Source organism: Pristis pectinata, chromosome 9 (assembly GCF_009764475.1).
Source record: "Pristis pectinata isolate sPriPec2 chromosome 9, sPriPec2.1.pri, whole genome shotgun sequence".
Taxonomy (NCBI): domain Eukaryota; kingdom Metazoa; phylum Chordata; class Chondrichthyes; order Rhinopristiformes; family Pristidae; genus Pristis; species Pristis pectinata.
Window position 1 is genome coordinate 6915480 of NC_067413.1, and position 23584 is coordinate 6939063.

Below are 23584 nucleotides of genomic sequence, written 5' to 3' on the forward strand. Positions count from 1 at the left end.
ACCATTTCCACATTTGCCAACAAAAGTTGACTGGGAAAGGTGTGACATACGATCTGTGTTTTCCCCTCACAGTAAGACATGGAGCAAAACCTTAAGCAAGTTAGCAAAGGAATGCTCATCAGCACACTAATATGTTACCTACAGCCTCTGCCAGGCTTTTTTTTAAACACAAGCATCATTGGCAAAGATTGCAGTATCTCTATATTATGAACCTCAGTGCAAGATGCTGCACTGCCTGATGGCTTCAGCCAAGTGGTTTCCTCAAGACAGACCACCAAGTTGGAATAGTAGGGCAGGATGGTTGGTTTTCAGATGTACTCCTTTCCCTGGATTTTCCCTCATCTCCAGTGGTAACTGCTGTACTATGGCTGTCAATGGAGAGTGTTAATTTCTAACTTACTTCCCAGCTATCAATGCAGCAATGACATGACAGCTGAGAGGTATACAAACAGCTACTGTTGGGAAATTTGCAGGTAAAGTTATTGCACATGATTGAGGATGAAAATCACCCTACTTCCTGAATTGACTTTTTTTAACCATTTTCTGTTTTGCAGATCACCCATTTGGGAATTAGTTGCCTGTTTAGCACACCAGCAAAGGGGTGAACTCCAACTTGTAGGCTATAACATCAGTTGTCAGACTGTTCGGTTTTAATGCTGTGCTTACTTTATTTCCTGATAGAAAGAGCCAGAGTAAATTCTTGGCTATTTATTAGTTAGCCATCAAAACAACTGAGAAGTGTAAAATATGCTATTATAAATGAGCTCTGAATTGCCTGATACCAGGAGAAATACTTGTGTAAAACTCACCAAGCAGAAACAGAAGTTGGTATTTGTACTTGGAAAAAGAACACATCGCTATTTCTGAAAGTGGAAAACAAGTTGGTGAAATTTTAGCAGCAAAGATTTTTTTCTCCCAATCACATACTAAGTCAGCTATTCTTGCTTCAGAAGATCATTCAAATTTCACAACATCAAGGACAACTTACTTTTCCCAAATGCCTCCTAATTTGCACATTGGAGTTATCATTCATCTTTTTGTTATGTTGGTTTAAAATGCTTCTCCAAATTTGAAATATTCTTGCTCTGACATAATAATCCTTTTGGTATACAAGGTTTTAACTGCCAACTTAATCTATCAGAAGGCTCATTACATTTTACTGAATATCTATTGCTGCATAATTCACAAAGTTCTTAGCTTCACTAATAAATTAAACCATCTGTACTCGTGAACTGCTCGTTTTTTCCAACTTAGCAAACATCTCATCTTGTTTTTCATTAAAGTAGCTTGGGTACAATCTGGTACATGGTTCAAGGCCATAATTTATAACCAGGCCCCAGTTTGAAACAAAAGTGATTTGTGAGGCCAGTTCAGAAGCCAATTAATAGTTCACCACATTGGTGTTGCACTATTGCCATTTAGGCCTAATTGGGCAGTTCCCACTTCCAAAAGATGTAAATGAGAAAAAAAAACATCATTTAATATTAGAACAGATAAGAGCAATTCAGCACCTCAACAGCAGGATCACCTATAAAGTAACAGATTTCACGAAAGCTCTAACCTGCAAAGCAGCATATCCAATAACCATTTTAAGCAATAAAGATGAAAGTATACAGACCAATAAGGGCCATCTAGTTTAAAAGTTGTTATTATACTTGGTTTAGATAGTTGGGGCAATTTTATTCAGGCAAAGTGTATCTTCAAAATGATTGTCATGTGTCTCCAAAATAATTTTTATGTTGTGCTGTGCTGTAGTACTCTATGACTCTAATTAAACAATTTGACTTGATTAATTTTGATAAGATACTCAAGTTATACTCATATAGAAGCATAGAACCATAGAACACTACAGCACAGAAAACAGGCCATTCGGCCCTTCTAATCTGTGCCGAAACCTGGACAGATATTACGCAATACTTTTCACTGACTTTTTGACCACTGAAACAAGTTGAAAACAATTCAAGATTCATGCTGTATTTTAATCGTGAGCTGGGGATGTTCCTGCATATCGGCAAAATAGCTTCAAGTGGAAGGTAGGTGGATGTGTCTTCTCAGTCACTATATCATGGATCATTTGATCACTTTCAGGAGGTCAGAGATGAGATCCATCAGTAACTTCTTTTACAAAAATTGGTCTATTTTTCATTTCCCTTCCCCAGGATAATTGCAGTTATTGGGTGGGGCAAACAGATGGGATTGATCATATGTATAAATCATACCATGACAATAGGCAGGCATGATGGTCCAGCTGTTTTTTTTTCCCCTCCTTCCTTCATTTCCATATGTTCATAACCTTGATTAAGGAGGTTTTGGCTGAAGCCCAGCTCCAGGACTGGAACTAATTTAATCTGATAGAACAGAGTATTGAGGGGATGTTGCATTCTCAAAAGTCCCTTAAGCTTTATCTCCTGCTTCAGGTGGCTAATCTTAATATATACTTAAGAGCAACAGCTCCTTACAGAATAGTACTGGAAATGGTCTTCCTCTCACTATCAGTGGGAATTTGCTGAACATAAAGTAGATATTGCATCAGTCTAGATCTATAAGTGTAACTGTGTTTCACAGTGTATGGAGTCTATTAACATCTTAAACAAAAAGATTCCTTCCTAAAACTTGAAATAAACATTTTCTTTACAGGAGCACTGGGAGAACAAAACTAAAGATCATGACTTCAAGTCCAGCCTTGTTAAACTGTAATATTGAATGTTACTCCTTGTGAATTTACCACAATGGATTGGGGATGAATTTCTGTATAATGTTCTTTTATGTGGACAAGTATCTGAATATCACTGCAGGAGGCTGGATTTATAGAAAGTCAATTCCAAAAAAAAAGAATCTAACTTTTCAGCACCTCTCTTATCCCCTTCCTTGTCTATGTGACATCAGACAGCTTGTCTACCCAGGAATAGTCAGTGCCATCAGCTAAACATAATCTTAATACATAATCACAAACTTGTACTCAGCTCATTCACTCTTCGTTCCAAAGACTCATGCTAAACAATTTCTTTTTGCAAGAGCTAAAAACTTGATGCTAGACATTGAAAATAAAAACAGATAAAGTTTAGATGCACAGCAAATCAGGCAGCAGCTGTGGAGACAGTTTAACATTTCAGGTTGATGGTGTTTTATCAGAACTTAAAAGGAATTATATTTTATGAAGCAGAAGGCAGGAAGGGTGGAGTGAACAAAGGCAATGTCTGCGATTGGGTGAAGGCCAAGATTGTCCAGGTGACAAAAATGCTATTCATGTTGCTGAGAGAGAGTGATGAATATTTCTTAATCATAGCTGATCTTACTGGAGTAGCGTAACTAAAGGCAATTGATTAAGGGCAGTTGAGAAAATAAATTGCTGGGAACACAAGATGCAGAATGCAGCCATTGCAGAAACCTGATTTAGTAAGTAACGCTAGAAATAGTCAGGGTATCAGGTGGTATGTGGAGAGAAAAAATGTGAGTTCATGTTGCAAGTAGAAGTCTAGCATCAGATCTAATCAGTTCTTGCACAAATAGGAAAGGCTGGTTATCCAGAATTGTTGAATTCAATATTGAACCCAAGTGCTCCAGCATAGCCAGACATAAAACAAGATACTGTTCTTCAAGCTTACTTTAGGCATAGTTGGAACAATGCAGGAGGCCAAAGACTGGGGTCATAGTGGAACTGATTCAGAAGCTCAAAGTGACAGACAACTAAAGCATCCTTGCAAACTGAATGGAGATATTCTGTAAAACAATCACCCAATCTGCAATTGGTTTCTCAAATGTAGAGGAAACCACATCATGAGCATGGAATACAATACACTAAATTGGAAGTGCAAGTGAAATGCTTCACCTGGAAGGACTGTTTGGGTCCCTGAAACATAGAAACATAGAAAACCTACAGCACAATTCAGGCCCTTCGGCCCACAAAGCTGTGCCAAACATGTCCCTACCTCAGAAAATTACTAAGCTTACCCATAGCCCTGTATTTTTCTAAACTCCATGTACCTATCCAAAAGTCTCTTAAAAGACCCTATCGTATCCACCTCTACCACTGTTGCCAGTAGCACATTCCATGCACTCACCACTCTCTGAGTAAAAAAAACTTACCCCTGACATCTCCTCTATACCTACTCCCCAGCACCTTAAACCTGTGTCCTCGTGTGGCAACCATTTTATCCCTGGGAAAAAGCCTCTGACTATCCACACGATCAGTGCCTCTCATCATCTGATACACCTCTATCAGGTCACCCCTCATCCTCCATCGCTCCAAGGAGAAAAGGCTGAGTTCACTCAACCTGTTTTCATAAGGCATGCTCCCCAATCCAGGCAGCATCCTTGTAAATCTCCTCTGCACCCTTTCTATGGTTTCCACATCCTTCCTGTAGTGAGGTGACCAGAACTGAGCAGTACTCCAACAGTATAACATTATGTCTTCTGAGGTTGCATGGGGAAGTGTCATGAGAAGATGGGAAGAAACAAGTTCCGCGGAACAAGAATAGGCTGAAATAATAAATCTACCACAATGGTTCTGCTTGTCAATCTTGGGAATGAGCTAGAAATGGGATGAGCTGTCATTGGGCAACAATAAGGCTAGAGGCTATAGTAAGAAGACTGCCTAAGGAAATGAGGTCAGTGACAGTTTGGGAGACAATAGCCTGATGTTCAGTCATGAGATCATGGTCTAGTGAGAGATATGAAATGCCTGAGAGATGACGATCACCGAACAAAAACAGCGCCACGTTAGAAAGCTTAAATGACAACCCTGGGCTTCGCCCTTTGCAAGTTAGCATGCTGCAAGTTCAGAGCGGATACAAGTTAGACTGAGCAAGGGCGAGAGAATTTTGAGATTGTCAATGACATGTCAGCAGCTTGTACTGAACCGATCTAGATAGGGAGGTGTCCAGATGGTTTGGGAATTCTGGAGACAAAAGGGCTCCCAGTCTGGGATGAACATTTCTGGCCAATGAAATGGTCAAGGAGACAAAGGAAACGGAAGCAGAACAGCTCAATATCATGCCAGGCTTGGAATTCAATAAGATGGAGGCGTAGGGGAATGAAGCTGAGGCATCTACTGAGGACCTATCAATTTAGTTTAGGCAATCTTGGCATTTCAGCTCATATCCTGTTCATCAAAGACTACCTGATTCCAACTGCTTAAAGTCTGCCTTTACTATTTGCTGCTCCTGAAGTGATTCTCAAACCAGTATGACAGCAGCTCAGAATGAAACTGCTTTTGTTGTTTCCTCCTTATGGGAAGTGCTGAAAGTCTGTATTAGAGCAAAAACAGATTGGCGAGGCAAAATGTACAAGCATTTATCCAATCTCTCCGATAGTGTACTGTACTGAATGCCAAATATACCAGATCACAAAGATTTAAAAAGATGAGACGACTTTCAATATGTTCTGTGATCACATCTATCAAATGATACAAGTATACATCTTTAATGGAAATAACAATTTCATTGGAAAACATAATAAAATACATTTGTTATTTTAAATTTTTTTCAATTTGTAACACAATGGTAGGTTCAGGACACATCATTGTTAAAATGCAGTTAAAAAAATAACACCAATGTGGTAAATATACCTTGAACTGGAACATGAGTTCTGGAACAATGTGTGCTACTCAATCAGTTTTGCAAAGACATTATAACCATCGATATCTCCATGAGAGGCAAGGAACTGCTGAATTTGCACTGTAAGTTCTAAGGATATCTTGGGTTGCTATTCCACAGTGGGTTGCTATTTATGGTCCTGGGGTATCACCCATACCCGAAGGCCCAATTGCAATTGTGCACACTGGCTGCTGTAGGTAGGGAAACAACTGCTAGAGATCATCAAAAATATTTCCTGCCTTTCCTTTCCGTCTTATTTTTCTCCCTCTCGATCAAATCTGCCTTTCTCACTTTCTACATTTAATTTGATTCCATTATTTCCGATTTCTCTATTTATCCTTAAATTTCACAAAGTAGATAGGTTTCTGCTCTAGTCATTTACCAATATAAGCCTGTAAACCTCGCCTCACCACTATCGATTCGCACTTACACCAATTGGCAGTGCAAAACTAACTGAAGCTGAAGCACTAGGAAAAACATCCACAATATTTGCAAGATGAACCACTCCAGCAAATTCTAGGCCAATATCTTGATAGAACGACTTCCTTGTTAATCAGTTAACATAGATTATTGTGTGTGGTGGACTTAATAAAACAAAATATATTAAAACGCAGATGTTATGAATTAACACTCTCATGAAAAAAGTTTAGGGATCAGCACATATTGTATAATTTTTCCACTAAGAAAGGAAATCTTGAGAATGTCCAAATCAACAGACTAGGAGCCCCGGTGTATGCTCTGATCATGTAGAACTCTGCCAACAAAACTAGTTTGGAAAACATTCCCCAAAATTTACTTCTGTGTTGCTGGTTTATTGTAAAGCTCTTTGTGACGGGCCAATAAAGGATTACATTTTTTTGCAGTTGCCCCTTTGGTACACTTAATTTTCTTAGGAATATTTTCGACAATTATTCCATAAACATCCAACTCATTACCACAGTTTTCCAAAACTCCACCTATTACAACATGCTCTTTTATTCTGGAATTATAACTGCCCCAGATATAAAATAAAACTAAACCGTTATAGAATGAACAAATGTACAGAAGTGTTCTGCCCATTGATAAATACTATAAAATGCTAGACCCATTTTCTGGTTTGAGACTCTATCAAAGCTTCAAAACACTGTGTGCAGTTCTGATCGTTGCACCACAGGGAGAATGTGGTTGCACTAGAGAGAGTGCAGAGGAGGTTCACCAGGATGTTACCTGGACTGGAGGACTTTAGTTATTGGGAGAGATGGGATAGGTTGGGTTTGTTTTCCCCGGAGCAATGCAGGCTGAGGGATGACCTGACAGAACTATATAAAATTACAAAGGGTATAGATAGGGTAAATAGTCAGGGATATCAGCAACAAGAGGGCATAGTTTTAAAGTGAGGGGAAGGAGTTTTAAAGGGGATTTGAGGGAGTGGTTAATATCTGGAACTCACTGCCAAAGAAGCTGGTGGAAAAGCAAAAGAGGTTTTTTGTGATATTTATAGATGACTTAGATGAGGGGGTGGAGGGCTGGGTTAGTAAGTTTGCGGACGACACTAAGATAGGCGGTGTTGTGGATAGTGTGGAGGGCTGTCGGAGCTTACAGAGGGATATTGATAGGATGCAGAGCTGGGCTGACAAGTGGCAGATGGAGTTCAATCCGGAGAAGTGTGAGGCGGTACACTTTGGAAGGACAAACTCCAGGGCAGAGTACTGGGTGAATGGCAAGGTACTTGGCAGTGTGGAGGAGCAGAGGGATCTAGGGGTTCATATTCACAGTTCATTGAAAGTTGCCTCACAGGTGGAAAGAGCAGTTAAGAAGGCCAATGGGATGTTGGCTTTCATAAATCGCGGGATTGAGTTTAAGAGCCGCGAGGTGATGATGCAGCTTTACAAAACTCTAGTTAGGCCACACTTAGAGTACTGTGTTCAGTTCTGGTCGCCTCCTTATAGGAAGGATGTGGAGGCATTGGAGAGGGTGCAGAGGAGATTTACCAGGATGCTGCCTGGATTGGAGAGTATTGAATATGAGGAGAGGCTTAAGGTGCTAGGGCTTTATTCACTGGAAAGGAGGAGGATGAGAGGAGACATGATAGAGGTATATAAAATATTGAGAGGAATAGATAGACAGTCAGAGCCTCCTTCCCAGGGCACCAATGCTCAAGACGAGAGGTCATGGCTTTAAGGTTATGGGTGGGAGGTTCAGGGGAGATGTCAGAGGGAGGTTTTTGACCCAGAGAGTGGTTGGTGCATGGAATGCACTGCCTGGGGTGGTGGTGGAGGCAGATACATTGAACAGGTTCAAGAGCTTGTTGGATAGGCATATGGAGGAATGTGAGATAGAGGGATATGCGGGAGGAAGGGGTTAGGTAGTGTGAGGGTGGTCTGATGGACGGCACAACATGGTGGGCCGAAGGGCCTGTTTTGTGCTGTACGGTTCTATGGTTATATGGTTTGTTTATGGGGCATTTGAATAGGCAAGGCATAGATGGATACAGACCTAATGTGGGAAAACAGGATTATCGTAGATGGACAATTAAGGTCAGCATAGATATGTTGGGCTAAAGGGCCCTTTTCTGTGCTGTGCAACTCCATGACTATGACTAAATATTTTGGAAACATTCAAAGATATTCCAAAATCATTAAAAATTAACCAATATTTCAAAAAAAGTTAACTATAAACAAAAATACTCAAGAACATTTAACTAATTAAAAACTCCAAAAACACCACCACCTTGATCCTTCATAAAAAGTCTTCCTCCACTGAAGTCAATGGGGGAAGAACTCCCTTTAACAGGTCTGATCTGAAGCAAATGCTTTTAGCAGCTTTCCCAGTCTGAGTGCTGGGGAAATGACTCAACTTCACATTTCACAGCTGGATTCAATGAGTTTAATGCAACTGCACAGTCAGGTAATCACCAGCTTACAGCTGCCAGCAAGTTTGGGACTTCCATATAAACAGAAATCCTGAACTTGCTGGCACTTCCATGAGGAACTGCTGGCACTACCCCTCAAAATTCTGCCTACTAGATTTTTTTAACTTGAAAAATCACAAGTATTTATGTAAGAATAAAAATGCATCCTGATCTTCTGTCACTGTACATGAGATCTGATCAACTCATACCTTGTGCTAAATGTGCATCTTCAGTTTCGAAGTTTGTCCCTCTTCATTTGCATTTAGATTATCAGTAGTGTAACTTCACACTTCCAATCAGCTGAACTAATAATAATAATGACCTACCTACCACAGTGCTACTGTTGCCTGTCATTAGACCCAAATACATAATCCAAAGTAACAATTCAATGCTACTCAGCAAAACTGCACTGTTGCATATGGATCTTTTAGAAGAGGTATTCAACAAAATCACAAATGTACAACAGTAAATTGGTTTATTATTGTCACATGTACCGAGGTACAGTGAAAAACTTTGTTTTGCATGTCATCCATACAGATCATTTCATCACATCAGTACATTGATGTAGTACAAGGGAAGGCAATAACAGAATGCAGAATAAAGTGCGATGGTTGCAGAGGAAGTGCAATGCAGGCAGACAATAAGGTGCAAGGCCATAACAAGGTAGATTGTGAGGTCAAGAGTTCATCTTATCGTACTAGGGGACTGTTCAATAGTCTTACAAGAGTGGGATAGAAGCTGTCCTTGAGCCTGGTGGAATGTGCTTTCAGGCTTTTGTATCTTCTCTCCAATGGGTGGGGTGAGGTGTGGAGAGGGGGAAGAGGTGCAGGGAGGAGGGGAGAGGGGGGAGGAGGGGAGAGGAGTGTTTGGCAGTAAAATAAAAAATATGATCTAAGTGGTGAAAGACTGCAGAATTCTGAGATGCAGAGAGGTACGTGATCCTAGGACATGATTCACAGAAGGCTGATATGCAGGTATGGCAAGGAATTAGGAAAGTTAGCAATTTTATATTTTATCACTGGAATGATTGAATACAAAAGGGAGGTTATGGTTTGGCAACACAGAACAATGGTGAAATGACATCTGAGGACATCTTATTTAAGGAAGGATGATAATGCGTTGGATGCAGTTCGGAGAACTGCATCCAACTGGAACAGGCGAGTTATCTTAAGGAGAAAGGTTGGACTGGCTAGGTTTGAATCTGCTGGAGTTTAGAAGAGCATAGGGTGACCTGATCAAAACATTACAAGATCCTGAGAGGTATTGATACGATGGACATGGAGAGATTGTTTCCTCTTTCCAGAGAATCTAGAACTACAGAGTAATGTTTAAAATTAAGGGGTTACCCATTTAAGACAGAGATGAGTTTTTTTTTCAATTTCTCAGTGACTTGTGAGTTTTTGGAACTCTCCTCCTCAAAGGAAGCAGATCCTTTGAATATCTTTAAGGCAGAAGTAGATAGATATTTGATAAGTAAGGGAGTGAAAGAGTTAAGGTTACAACCAGATCAGCAATAATCTTATTACAGAGTAGACTTGAGGGGGTAAATAGACTACGCCTGCTCCTAATTTGTATCTTCACTTGTTTGAATCACTTTCTACCATTAGATTAATATTACTGATCCCATAACACAATTCAGATAAGATCTGGGAAGCTGTCATAGTTCCATCATCAGTGATTTCACTGACTCAAAAGTCCTTTGGGACTTCAAGGACAGAAAAGGTGCTATAAAACAGAGGTCCTTCTTTCACAACTGAGCCACTGTCAATTTTTGGATTTGCATATGTAACCCAGAGAAATGACAGCAAGAAATGTTGTGAAGTAAGGTGTGGTGAAGGGCAGCATACAACAATAAGCAGGGTGATTTAAATATACATAGCAGAATTGACTTTTCTGATAAGAGCTGTGAAGAAAAGGACATGTTTAAATCAACAATAGAAATAAAGACCTGGAAAAAAATTATAAACACTAAAGAGAGCAATCCAACAAGTAGGCCTGGCTCTGCCATACACTTGTTGGAAATGAAACAATTTTTTGAAAGTAATAGCTTTCCTAACTATATGGAGATCCTCAAGCCGCTCCAGGAACTTGAATTATAGAAAAGTTTATTGCTAACAGTGGCAGAATTAAGATAACCTGAAAGCCACTCCAGAGCAAATTGCACCTTGGAAACTGCAATACGTACTAAATTTATGCAAGTCACTTTGACCTAGAGACAAAGTTCACTACTTCAGATACACTGGGGTGGAAATCAGTTAGAGCCTCATTTTCTGTGAGATCAGGGGAAGATTCTGGTAGGAAGCCACACAATGGAGCACTATGTCATATCAGCATGTGATCCTCAGCATATTAGAATCCATTACAGTGTCAAATTCATCACAGTTTCACCACAAATGGGTGCAGTCCATAATTTGCTAAACAGTATCAGTATTTCTCACATTTGAAATTATATTTTAGACATTTCTCAACTTGTGAAAAAGTACCATTTCATCTATAAACTTACGGTATAAAATCCGGTTTGCCTTATCAAAACAATTAAATTGATGAGTTATATCAATAAAGTCCACTTCAAAAGGCAATTTGGTATTTAAACATACAACACATGTGCTTTGAGGCTATTTAGGTGCTTCTGACATTTAAAAGATAGCCTTGAATTTACTTGGAATGAGCCAATGTTTGTGTATACACCATCAGTGTAGTCTATAGAACATAATGATCACACAGAGTAGAGGAAACATGGAGAAATAAACAATACCATGCAGTGGGCTTCATGTGAACTGGTATCCATTCTTTGACAATTTATTGTCATATCCCTCTAAAAACAAACATGGTGCAGAGACCATTTCATTTATTAATGGCAGTATGCTTACATTGCAGAAGGTCATAGTTATAGCTGTTTACTGAAAATCTGCTGCACCAGTCAAAATCTAATCCCATAGGATATTTCAAAAATGTTATTCATTCACACATTCTAATTATCAAGAAAGATGTCAATTGCAAATTCCAGAAAAATACATAAAACTCAAGATTTAGATTTTTTCAAAGCTTTTAAAAATCACAGTCATTATATTAACTTGAGTATTCTGTATCTAGTTGGATGTTTAAAAAGTACAGTATCTCAAATAAATTTACACCAGAAATTATGCAGCCAGGAGATTTCATATAGCTTCAAACATGTGAAATACATTTATACAAAAGAATGATATTCCATTTGGTTGCTTATATATAAAAAGTATGGAGCTTAGAGCTCCAGTTTAAAAGAACCATTTTGTTTTACTTTATTTTTCGTGAGCCATCTAATCACAACATATCTCTGTCATATGAAAGCAACAACTGTAAGCTCCAAATCATCACACAAGTATCTTGTGTTGCTACCAAGAGATACAGAAAGTAGGAATGCTTCCATTAGTGTGTATCCATGTACCCACTTGTACTAGCCTGAAACTATTAGTTAATTGTAGTGTTGGTCAGATATTAAGGATTTTGCTTCAGGTAATTCTGGAAAGGAGCTCACCCACATTAAAATTTTATTGAGAACTTATGTGAGTATGAAATATGATTACAAATCCTGACAAAAAAATTTTCAGAAGTTATTCCTAGGTTTTTACAATAGTCAATTTGGATTCCAATTGAAACACTTAATTTGCAAAATCAAAAGAGAGCTATTTTAAAAATTCTTATATTCTGATAATATCACAATATTGTGGAGATGTACCTTTTTGCAATTTTAGAAGGAATATGAAAAGTAATTCTAGTTGCAAATACAATCAAATTTACTAAAAACTACAACAAAGCTTCAACATATGTAATGGTTTCAATGATTGGTTAATTGTTAATCACTTCATATTACATCACCATAAACACTGATTTTGCACAATTCTAAGCACCTAGTTTACAATTAGAGAAACAAAGAACTGCAGGTGCTAGAATCTAGATGAATAAAACAACAAGATGCTAGAGGAAGTCAGCAGGCCAGGTAGCATCCGTGCAGAAAAGCAAACAGTCAATGTTTCGGGTCAGGACTGAAGATAGGAAAAGGAGAAGCCCAATATATAGTGGGGGGGGGGAACTGAGCAGTGATAGGTGGACAAAAGAGGGGAGGTGGGGTGGGCACAAGGTGGTGATAGGTAGATGCAGGTAAGAGATAGTGATAGGCAGGTGCGGGGGAGGAGGGGAGAGCAGATCCACCAGGGGATGGGTCAAAGGTATGGAGGCAGGCACCCCATGGGGAGAGGGGAGAAAAAAAAATAGGTGAGGAGAAAAAAGAGAGAGAAGCTAGGAAAGGGAAGAAAAGAAGAAAAGAAGAGGCATGGTGGGGGGAGTTTATTTAAAGTGGGAGGATTCGACGTTCATGCCATTAGGCTGTAAGGTCCCAAGTAGGAAAACGAGGTGCTATTCCTCTCGTTTGCATTTGGACTTCTCCTGGCAGTGGAGGAGGCCGAGGACTGACATATCAGTGATAGTGTGGGAGGGGGAGTTGAAGTGACTGGCAACAGGGAGATGCAGATCAAGGTTACAGACAGAGCACAGGTGCTCTACGAAATGGTCACCTGGTCTGCAAACTGGAGGAACAGCACCTCATTTTGTCTTGGGACCTTACAACCTAATGGCATGAACATCAAATTCTGCCACTTTAAGTAAATCAAACCCTCCCACCACCCCCCACCCCCCCACGCCTCTTCTTTTCTTCCCTTTCCAGGCCTCTCTTTTCCCTCCCCTCCCCCCATGGGGTGCCTGCCTCCACACCTTTGACCCATCCCCTGGTGGATCTGCTCCTCCCTCCTCCCCCGCATCTGCTGATCACTATCTCTTAACTGTATTTACCTACCACCACCTTGTACCCACCCCGCCTCCCCTCTTTCGTCCACCTATCACTGCTCTATTTCTCCCCCCTATATATTAGGCTTCCCCTTTTCAGTCCTGAAGAGCTGTCCTGACCCAAAACATTGACCGCTTGCTTTTCTCCACGGATGCTGCCTGGTCTGCTGACTTCCTCCAGCATCTTCTTGTTTTCTCATCTAGTTTACAATTAGTATCTAATTGTGCTGCTAGTGTTTGTTTGCCAAAAAAATTACCATTTTTCCAAGGACAAATATCAGAAATACATATTTCAAAAAAATCTAACATATTTTCTAATAACCAAACGTGATCCTAGGTTATCATTAATAGAAAAAAAATCCAACAAAAATGTCTTGAATAATTAGATAAAACTTTGTCAACTTGCTGTCCAATAACTGAACCATTTCCCATGACAATATTCAAATATTTACCCTAATCTGAAAACATTGTTCCAACATTTCTTTTCTCATTGCCCCACCCCAAACACTACCCTCCTCTACTGCCTCCCTATTTCACTCCCAACAGATGCTGTGATTTTTGCGCACAGAACAGCAGCACTAACTCAACCCAGATGCTTTCGAACAGTTTCATATTGGAGCTTATTTGTTTTTTAGCCCTTTATAAAACATGAGGGTTATTTTTTCCCTCCATTTTTGTCTCTATGGGTCATTGGAAGAGAACTGTCCAAACCAATTACATCAGTTATCAGCCAGACTACATGCATAGTCTACCAGGCCTGGATTTGAATAAAAATTATAGATCTAAGTCTTTTCAAGTGTTTTTGCTGGTCTATTTTACAAATAAATAAATCAGTAACTAAATGGAGGCCTATGCCACATTTTACCTTCAAAATTATAAATCCTAACTATATGTTGTAAGAAACATTAACACGTGAGAAAAAGGGATGATGCAAAACAAAGACCCAACATGCATCAGACTAGAGCTCCAAGATCTACAGACAATACCTTTTGGAAATTAAGAGATGCCTCAAAAAGAAAAGCAATAGAAAAGCACATTAAAAATACAGTGGACAAATGACATGCATCAGCCTCTTTTTTTTAAATTTTATTGAGCCCTTAACTTAAAAGTCCCCAGAATTATGGAAAGAGAAGCTTTCACCAATATCCTGATCTTGAAATCACAGTGTTAATTATATTAAAATCTAAACTTTTTTCACAGATGTGTACTTGGTGAGAGATTAACCAGTCTGCGACATGGCCGAAATAAGGCATATTTTACGTGTTACTTACCCTAAACCATTGAAATTTCTGTTAGCTCTTGGACTGCTGTTACAAACTCTTGATGAAAATTGGTGCAAACTGATGTTGAATGGTTAAAGGAAATGGAAAGTGTGTGAAGTAATATAGTTGGAAGGAAATAAAGCAGACTGTGATTGTAATGCAAATATGACAACAAAAAGAGCTAGAAAATTAGACTTAATTGTTGTATCTGTGTCCTACAGCAAAGACTAATGCTGTCACTGAACTTAATTCCAAATAAAATGATATATATTTGTCTACAACATTCAGAATCTTCACTTCTGGTACAAAGATAAAATTGCTACCATTCTAGTCTCTCTTCCTGCATCCTAGATTGTGCATGAACTCTCATATACTACAGATTAAGGGAGTAAAGGGCTTTGTCAGCATTCCTCACTGCAGATAACCTAATTTTCTGTTGCCTTGCAGTTTAATGTGAAATGACCATTTGAAACAAGGTGTTGATAGTTTTTCTTCCTTTCTCTCAGCCCTTTGAAGAGTGCAGAATACATAAATAAAGATTGTTGAACATTTCTACTGTCAGATACCACACCCTCCTTGCATAACCATCATAACTGCTCAACAGCAGAGACTAAAATGTAAAATGAGAACCAGAAGCCAAAGTCCAGCAATAGGGTCAGTATTATTGCAGAAATCTATATAAAGTTGGGAGGACTAAAACTACCTGTTAACAAGACTCCCTTCAATCTATTCTCTAATATTCTAATATATATAAGCATTATAGACAAAAACATGTGAAACATTTTCCACAACACTAAAAATTGAGGCCAACTGAAAGACTATATAATTTAAACAATCTGAATGCATTGCCTCCACGATTAACAACTCACATTTAGAATATGTTAATCAATATCACATTTTAAAAATAGGAAATGTACTACAGAATAATGAAGTTCACAAACAGAAACTCATTCTTTCATCAAACTTGCTGAGATATCCCCTAGTTGAGTCCAAGTGTTATGGATTCAAAGAGTTACACAACACAGAAAGAGTCCCTTCACCCAACTTGTCCATGCCGACCTAAATGTCCTTCTGAGCTAGTCTCATTTGACTGCATTTGGCCCATACCCCTCGGCCCTTTCTATCCATGTATCTGTCCTAATGTCTTTTAAACGTTGTAATTGTACCCACCTCTACAACTTCCTTACTGTTCCAGCCTGTACTGTTCTATGCTCCTCTAGCAGCTCATTCCATATACCCACCACCCTCTCTGTGAAAAACCTGTTCCTCAGTTCCCTTTTAAATCTTTTCCCCTCACCCTTAAATCTATGCCTAACCCTGGGAAAAATACTGTGACCATCCACCTCATCATCTTCTTTATATACCTCTAAGATTACCATCAACCTCCTGCACTGCAGGGGAAAAAAAACTTCCCAGCCTCTGCAGCCTCTCCTTATAACTCAATCCCTCCAATCCCAGTAACATCCTTACGAATCTTTTCTGCACACTTTCCAGTTTAATGAAATCCTTCCTATAGGTGGGCAACCAGAACTGCACACAATACCCTAAATGAGGTCTCATCAACGACTTATACAGTTACAACATGACGTCCCAACTCCTGTACTCAGTGCTCTGACTGATAAATGCAAACATGCCAAACGTCTTCTTCACCACCCTGTCTACCTGCGTCGCTACTTTCAGGAAACTATGTACCTATACTGCTTGGTTTCTCTATTCCACAACACTCTCTCCAGGACCCCATCATTTACTGTACAAGTCCCACCCTGGTATAACTGACCAAAATGGAACATCTCACACTTGTCCGAGTTTTAGCTTAATGCTACTACAGCACTAGTGACCCAGGTTCAATTCCACCACTGTCTGTAAGGAGTTTTTTACATTCTCCCCATGTCTGCGTGGGTTTCCTCCGGGTGCTCCGGTTTCCTCCCAAATTCAAAGACGTACAGGTTAGGAGCTGTGGGCATGCTCTGCTGGCACCTGAAGAGTTGTCCACAGCACATTCTCAGTAACGCAAAAAGATGCATTTCATTATGTGTTTCGAGGTAAATGTGACTATTAAATAAATATCTTATATCTTAGATCCTGTTGTTATTTTTGATAACCTTCTTCACTGCCCACTGCACCACCAATTCTGCAACATCCGCAAACCTGCTAACCACATTAACAACCTTGTCATCTAAGTCATTAATGTAAATGACAAACAAAGTAGACCTGGCACCAATCCCTGTGGCACACCACTGCTCACCTCACAAATTAGATGACCGGTAATTGATTATTTCAACTTATGGATTTTATATGTCAGGCTGATAAATTCAACTCAGGTAAATCTCCACTGAGTAATTCTAGTGGTTTCAACAACCAAACAGAATAATATAGAATCTGACATTCCACACATTTCTCAGTTTCCACAGAGTGTGGATCACGCAATTCCTTCACTGATTATAAATTACCCACAGTCTTAAACATACTGAAATGATTTGGCAGAAAAATACCTTCAGTGTCCTATCTATTGAATTATCTATTCCCTCAATCAGCAGGATTTAGCAAAAATTTACAAATTGATTCTGTGCTCACTGTTAGTGAATGATTTACAGTATGTGTGGAGGCATGATGCCAATTTCCATGATCAAGAAACATTTCATATGATTTTATTCACAATGTTTTACAGAAAAATAAGCCTTTTGCATTGTTGAAGCTGAAAGAAATTATGGCTCCCATTGTTGAGCTGGTGGCATTCTTTCCATATACGTTACTAAATGATGGCTTGGTTTTATACTCTCAAAAAGCAACCTCCAGAAATGCGTTGATCTCTTAACGTTCATTGATGGTACATTTTCCTGGACAATGAATGTTGATCTATAGCTAGCAGTTTGATACTCTAAATGCTCAACCAGAGAGAGAGAAACTTTTTTTTAAAAAAATCAACACAAGATACTCATGTAAATAACACTAAACTTTATGGTCATATTCCCAAAACACAAGGTTGTTACTTTGTTTTCAAATTCCTGCCCATGACCCTCCCTATTTTTGCAATTTTCTCCATAGTCCTACAATGCTCCAAGGTCCAATTGTTCCTCAAGAATTGGCCTTTCGCCCATTTTCACTTTTCATCACTCCACCATTGGCGGCTGTGCCTAGGCCCCAATCTCTGGAATTCCTGATGTCGATGTGATAACGCTCCCATGAAGCACCCTGGAGATTTAACAATTTTAAAGGTCCTATATAATTGCAATTTATTCCCACTGTGTGAAAATAATTTTGATTTGCTTCCACATGGCATGCCAAGATGCAATAAAAAAGAGTCCTTCTTTTGTATGGAGTTGTTTGAGTTATATAGCATGGAAACAGGCCCTTTGGCTCAACTCATCCATGCCAACCAAGATACCCATCCAAGCTAGTCCTATATGCCTGCATTTGGCTCATATCCCTTTAAGCCTTTCCTATCCATGTACCTGTCTAAATGCAGTAGTCGTGCTTGCCTGTATCACTTCTTCAGGCAGCTTGTTCCATATACCCACCGTCCTCTGTGTGAAGGACTTGCCCTTCAGGTCCTCTTTAAATCTTTCCCCTCTCACCTTTAACCTATGCCCTCAAGTTTTAGACTCCCCTACCCTGGGAAAATTCAACTTATCTATTCCTCCCATGATTTTATATACCCTGATAAGGTCACCCCCAGCCTCCTATGCTCCAGGGAAAACAGCCCCAGCCTACCCAATCTCTCTTTAATAACTGAAGCATTCTAGTCCTGGCAACATTGTTGAGGAACTAGCCTCACTTGACTAACTGGAGGAATGGGGAGCTTTCCAGAAAATAAATCAAGAAGAGGTGGTAAAATTCAGACTAGAACCTCTCTGTTTGGATGAGAAGAGCTAAAGGCTATTGGGCTCCCATTCCAAATGTATCCACAAATTTGAATTCTATAACTTTTTATGGCATCCTTTACTTTCAAGAGTCTAGGGATTAAAGTATCATTGAAAGTGCTAGAACAGTTACTGAGTCTAGAAAAGTGGAGGAAGTCAACAAAAAAGAAAAACAGAGGAAAAGGTTTTATTGGGTGTTTATATAGTTTCTTGTTATCACATGAAACATATCAACTTGGCTGAAGACTGGCTTCTGCGATAGCAGGGACCTCAGGAGAAAGCCTGACTGAACATGATTGCAAAAGCTTCAGTTCTGCCTTGAGCATTCACGTGCAAGGCCTCACTATCATTTTGATGATGTGGATATCCTTGGATACTCCTCCTCCTGTTAGTTATATAATTGTGCACCACCATTTACAACTAATTATGCTAGGGCTGCAGAGCTTCAATCTGATCTGTTGATTGGGAACTGACAGGATTCTGTCTATTCCATGCTGTTTTTTGCTGCTTAATACACATTACAGTTTCACTAGGTTAGCTCTTCATTTTTAGATATGACTGGTGCTGCTCCTGGCATGTACTTTTGAAAGCTTCATCGAACCAGGGTTATTTCCCTGGCTTGATTATATTGGTGAAGTGGGAGATACGTTGGACCATACGGACCTCTTGTATGTTAAGGATGAACTCTTGACCTCACAATCTACATCATCATGGCCCTTGCAACTGCACTGCTACCTGCACTGCACTTTCTCTGTAACTGTAACTGTTCTGCATTCTGTTATTGCTTTTTCTTTGTACCACCTCGATGTACTTATGTTTTCAGATGATCTGTATGGATGGCTTGCAAAACTAAGTTTTTCACTGTAAATGGTACATGTGACAATAATAAACCAATTCCAATTACAGACTGTGGTGGTACACACTTCTACTGGTGCTGATGGTCCCCAGCGACTTTGAATGCCCAGTTGAGCTGCTATTTTCTTGTGTAATAAGTAATCATAACTACCCTGATATTAACTGGACAGAAAAGTAAAAAGGGATAAAGGAATGGAGTTCTGACAATGTATACAGGTTTCCTTTCTAACCCAATAAATGAAGTCCAACAAGAGAGGATTTACTACTGAATTTAACAATGAAGGAAGAAATGAGATTTCATAGGAGAGATAAAAGTAGGAAAACATCTAAGTAACAGTGACTAAAATATAAAGTGCTTTAGGACAATAATAGAGACAAACATATGTATGACAAAAAAACAGGTTAAAGTTTGAAGAAAAACTTACTTTGATAAGCCAAAATAGAACTTGGGAAGATAAAATGGGCAACAATATTGGCAAACAATGATGTAGAACAACAATGTGAGATGATTAAAAAGGTGTTTAACAAAGTATTCTACTGAAAGAAAAGAATACACCAACTACTCATGATAATCCATGGATCAATAAAAATAAAAGGCAACAGTTGAGGGTAAGGAAAGAAGCATGCAGCAGAGGAGTTCATGATAAGACAGAATATAAAACGATTAAGAAAGAAATCAAAAAAGCAATTAGGAAAGCAAAGAGGAACTACAAACCTAAATTATCGTGGAATATAAAACAAAATAGTACAACATAGACACATCAATAAATATTTACAAGCTACAGAGAAAGGGTAAATTGGTAAAAGTTGGTAAATTGGCTTATTTTTGTCACATGTACCGAGGTACAGCGAAACACTTGTCTTGCATATCGTTCATACAGATCATTTCATTACACAGTGCATTGAAGTAGTACAAGGGAAAACAATAACAGAATGCAGAATAAAGTGTTACAGCTACAGACAAAGTGCAATGCAGGCAGACAATAAGGTGCAAGGCCATAATGAGGTAGATTGTGAGGTCAAGAGTTTGTCTTATCATACTATGGAACCATTCAATAGTCTTATAACAGCGGGACAGAAACTGTCCTTGAGCCTGGCATTACGTGCTTTCAGGCTTTTGTATCTTCCGCCTGACGGGAGAGGAGAGAAGAGAGAAAGTCCGCTGTGAGTGGGGTCTTTGATTATGCTGGCTGATTTACCGAGGCAGCGAGAAGTATGGACAGAGTCCATGGAGGGGAGGCTGGTTTCCGTGATGTGCTGAACTGTGTCCACAACTTTCTTGTGGTCACGGGCTAAGTAGTTGCCATACCAAGCTGTGAGACATCAGATAGGATGTTCTCTATTGTGCATCGATAAAAATTGATGAGGTTCAAAGGGCTGGGGTGTAGAAGTAGAAAACTGTTCTTATAGATGAACTGAGTAGCCTCCTTCTGTGCTATAATATTTCTATGAAATAAAGCAAGGTTGAAAATGGGAACGGGGCACTAAAGGAGAGACAGGACTAACCAGTAACCAGAAATATTAACACAGCTACTTTGCTTCAGTATTTATCAGGGAACTAGAACAAGTCGACATGAAAATGGACGATGAGTTGTGTGATTAGAAAAATGCATTTAAAATGCAACTGGAGATATATTCAATCAACTAATTAAGTTCAAAGAGAATAAAAGCCCCAGTCCAGAGGGACTGAATCTACTAATTTTTAAAAGAATCTAGGGAAGACTACTAAACATATTTAATAATTTGTTAGAGAAAGGAGCAGCCCACAGATCTGGTGGATGGCTAACATAATGACTATATGTAAAAAGAGTGATAGAACAATGCCAACAAATTAAAGACCAGCCAACTTACCATCAGAAGTAGGAGATAAAAGGATCCCTACCAAAAGTGGCAATAGAAGAACCTCCAGAAATAAAAAATAATCAGCACATAATTCAAAATCAAAGTCTAACTCAATAAAGTTTATTGTTGAAAAGGCAACAGAGTGATTAGATAGTGGTAATGTAGTAGATGTATCTAAATTTTACTAGGGATTCCATGAAAGATTAATTGATAAGGTCTGACAATGCAGAGTCAAGGGACAATAGCAATATGGATTGTTAGTTGGCTTCAAGATAGAAAATAGACAGTAGGAGTGGAAGATGAGTAGTGAATCAGTGCCATTGCTGTTCCAAATTTACATTAATGATTTAAATTTTGGAATCAAAAATTGGAAGGGATGGTCAATAATGAGGATGACTGTAACAAATAACCAGAGTACATTCAAAAAGTTGCAGAATGGCCAAAAGGCAGATAAACACATCAGTATATTTTGGTAGGAAAAATAGGAGGTCATGTCTTACATGACAGGTACGTCTAATTAAGGTAAAGGAGCAAACAAATCTTGGAATACAGAATAGAATCTTAGATCATTTTCAGCATAAAAAGAGTCCATTTAGCCAATCAAGACAATGACAATCAAATAAAAAGCCACTCAACCTAATTATACCTTCGAGCATTTGCCCTATAGCTCTGCAGTACACAGTTCTTCAAGTACACATCCAGGCATTGTTAAATGTGGTGAGTGTTTCAGATCTCTACCAAACTCTGGTTCAAAAATCTTTTCTCATCTCCGCTACCCCCCAATCCTTAAACTAGACACCTTCTTTATGACCCCTCACCTAAAGGTTATAGAGTTGTTTAAAAATGAAGGAAAAAATAATGAGCAAAGTTATACTAAAATCACACAGAATATTGGTTAAATCAGACTAGGAGTACTATGCTCATTATGAAAAGGAAGGGCAGACAATGGAGAAGTTGCAAATAAGAGTTACAAAGATGCAAGGGTAAACATACCAGGACAGGTTCTTGAGCAAAGGCAGCTAAGAGACAACCTAATGGAAGTCCTTAAGATTATTAAACATTTTGATAGAATAAATGCAGGGAGAATGTTTCCATGGAGTAGAGCATAACTTGAGGCCATCGACATAAAAGAGCTACCAAGAAATCCAAAAGGGAATTCACAGGAAAGAGGTTACAAAACAATACTGGAACTGTGAGATATAGAACACTGCAGCTGCTAGAAATACCCTGAAAGAGAAAAACTGAGTTAGTTACATGATTGACCTTTCATCAGAACTGGAAAGGCTGGTTATCCAAAATCATTGCATTCAACAGAATTCAAAGGAATTGAAGGGTATGCTGATAAGATTTAATAGAAAAAGAGCAGGAGAAGGCTATACACCAGCATGGAAAGTTTGTTTTTTTATGCCATTTATCCTATGTAATCAATTTGCACACAGTAAGTCCCCTAAACAACAATAAGAAACCATAACATCATTGGTTTTCCTGACTTTGATTGAAGAGTAAACATTGGTTAAGATTGCAGGAATAACTCCCTTGCTCTCAAACATGACTAATATCCAGCTGAATGCAGGTTGGGCCTCAAAGAGACTGAGAGCTCTGACTGTTCAGCATCCCAAATTCTACTAAGTTCTTTCTGCTCATGTCTCTGGAGTGGGACTTGAACCCATAGCCTTCTGACTCAGAAACTATCAAATGAACTGCAGGTGGCACTGATTAAAATGCATAACTGAAGCTAAGGCACTGAAGGGTGCTGAATGACATTAATTCAGCTTCCTTGGACTGTTGAGCTGACCCTCTGTCAGTATTCCCTGTGCTACTTTCAGCAGAGTTTATAAAAAGATGTTTTCCTGCAGACAGAGACACTGAAGGCTAAACAAAATCCTTTGTGATAGTTTCATGATTTAAAAAAAAGTACTGGAATATATTTATAAAATTGCAGACTGATGAAAATAAATTTTGATTTATGAGCAAACATCTTTCCACTAACATTTTAACTAATATGTAGTAGCAAATTTAAATCAGAGGAGGGTGCTGTAATATTGAACATTTCCTCTGCGTTCAATAAGACTTCATGAAATATTCTTCAGAACCATCTTTATCACATAATGCCTGTAAGTTCCGACCAGCAAAAGGAACAACAAATCACCCAGCATTTTTGTTCAGTGTGAGCAAGTAAGTTACTTCAACACTGAATCACAAGAAGTTTCACTTTATTTCACAACATTTGAAATTTAATGTAATCCTACATTTTAAATTACAGAATTGCAAACTTTCTGAGATTTCTGAAGAAAGTCACACTTCTTAAGAAATGAGGAATGAAAGTAGACCATGTTACCATTCAAGCCTGCTATGCCATCCAGGCCTGATCATTGGCCTTACATCCGCTTTCCTGTCTGATTCCCATGGCCTTCAATTTTCCTATAGTCAAAAGTCTACCTCAGCTTTCAGTATGCTTAATAA

At 38.9% G+C, this 23584-nt stretch overlaps 1 protein-coding gene across 2 annotated transcripts in view; it reads right to left on the bottom strand.

The window, feature by feature from the left end:
- stk3 (serine/threonine kinase 3 (STE20 homolog, yeast)) overlaps positions 1-23584 on the bottom strand; it is a 305893-nt gene that overhangs the window by 234019 nt on the left and 48290 nt on the right. The window lies entirely within an intron of this gene.